Below are 2,119 nucleotides of genomic sequence, written 5' to 3' on the forward strand. Positions count from 1 at the left end.
GTTTTCTTACAAATTTTCTCCTTCACTTTGATTACCCCTTTCTAATATATTTTCACCCAGCATTTTGACAAAGATTTTGAGCCCCACTTTTCTTGTTGCCAACAGCGATCCTGCCTGTATATTTTCCTGTATTTCGACTGTATTTTTGTGTGTTTTATATGACTGTATTTATGGCTAGCATGTACACAGTGTATTTTCACCATAATTCAGCACCTGCTTCCTGTGCCCAGCTTCCCATGCCTGGACATGTCTCATAGATTGTTTTTCCTGGTTTTGTGAATGTTTTATGGGCCTGGATTTTTTTCCTGATTTTTTTTCCTTTTAACCATGCTTCGTTCTCAATAGCTTGACTTTTCTCCTGGAAACAGTACATATAAAGGCTTGCCCTGTTTCAAAAATACTGCATTTTTATGATTTTTTTATGTAGATTATTCATCAGTTGTGCCTGGACTTTTCTTGGCATTTCTGACCTTGATCGTTTCTTGAACTTTTTTTTTAATGATTTATTTATTATCTATACAGAGTTTTGTATGCCTACAGGCCCCAAGAGGATACCAGATCTCGTTATAGATGGCTGTTAGCCACCATGTGGTTGCTGGGCATCTAACTCAGGACCTCTGGGAGAACAGCCACTGCTCTTAACCTCTGAACTACCTTTCCAGCCCAGTTTCTTGAACTTTTTTTTTTTTTTTTTAAAAAAAACATGTTTAATTCACTTATTTTTCTTGTATAAAAACCCCTATGTGGTACCCACAGCTGGAGCCTGGGTCCTCTGAACAGAGACTGGTGTGGGTTTTTACAAGATGATCAGTGAATTCCTGATAAGGAAGTCTGGGGTCAGGTAGCTATAGGTCTTGGAGATGGCATCAAAGGTCACCCTGGCAAAGTTACCCAGGGTGGCAGTGCAGCCCCTGGCTGACGTGTAGCAGTCGTCTATTCCGGGCATCATCAGGAGTTTCTTGGGCACAGGAACAGAGACAATGCCAGTGCCTCTGGGGGCAGGGATGAGACCTAGCACAGAGCCACAGAGGCCTGTTACCTTGCATGGAACAGTGTGGGGCTTGCCAATCTTAGTTCCCCAGTAGCCTCTCTGCACAGGGACGATAGAGAACTTGGCCAAGATGCTGGCCCCTCAGATGGCAGTGACAACCTCTTTAGAGCACTTAACACCAAGACCAACGTGACTGTTGTAGTCCCCAGTAGTGATGAACGCCTTGAACCTGGTCTGCTGGCCAGCCCGAGTCTGCTTGTGCACTGGCATGATTTTCAGAACCTCATCCTTAAGGGATGCGCCCAGGAAAAAGTCAATGATCTCAGACTCCATAATGTGCAGGGAGAACAGGTAGATCTCCTCCAGGGACTTGATCTTCATGTCCTTAACCAGGCGGCCCAGCTTGGTGACGGGGATCCACTCCCTGTCTTCAGCTTTACCTCCAGGAGCCCGGTGGCCTCAACCACAGCTATACCTCGACCACAGCAACAGCCCCTAAGACTGCTGCTGAATCCTCTGAGGAAGCCAGTCGCTGAGGCCTCCTAACCCTGGGCCCCCAGATCCTTTAGAAGGAGGAGGAGGGGGAGGAGGAGGAGGAAGAGGAGAAGGAGGAGGAGGAGGAGGAGGAGGAGGAGGAGGAGGAGGAGGAGGAGGAGGAGGAGAAGCAGTTTTCTTGGACTTTTAAACTGACCTTTGTTCATGTCTGGTCTCAGAAACATTTTGCTGGGATGTTTCACACTTCCTTCCTAATGGAATTCTTGCCTAGACTTGCTCCAGGCCTCTGTGCCCTTAATTTTGCCCAGAGTTTTCTTCTGGATTTCTGGAATAGACGCTTCTTTCTGCATGTTTTCCTGGCTTATTTACCAGGCCTACATGCTGACTCTTTTCATCTAGCCTTTTATAGGATCTTTTGTGCCCGTGTGGTGTGGTTGCCTAAAGTTTTCCATGCCTCGTTTGACTTGAGCTAGTCTCCCGGGCCATTCATCTTTCTTTCATCTTATCCAGTATTTTTAGCCAACAGTTTCCATATCTTCTTTGTACCTGGAAGTTTATTCTTACTTTGGCTCTCAGCCTTTGTTCTCCACCGCCTTTCCCCACCCCCACCCCCCCCACCCCCGCATTTATTTT

At 46.4% G+C, this 2,119-nt stretch overlaps 1 pseudogene; it reads right to left on the minus strand.

Annotated features, from left to right (window-relative positions):
• Positions 1–739: 739 nt before the first annotated feature.
• LOC127689726 (40S ribosomal protein S2-like) lies at positions 740–1,692 on the minus strand (annotated as a pseudogene).
• Between the last annotated feature and the right edge of the window lie 427 nt (positions 1,693–2,119).

Source organism: Apodemus sylvaticus, chromosome 7 (genome assembly GCF_947179515.1).
Source record: "Apodemus sylvaticus chromosome 7, mApoSyl1.1, whole genome shotgun sequence".
In the NCBI taxonomy this organism is placed as follows: Eukaryota; Metazoa; Chordata; class Mammalia; order Rodentia; family Muridae; genus Apodemus; species Apodemus sylvaticus.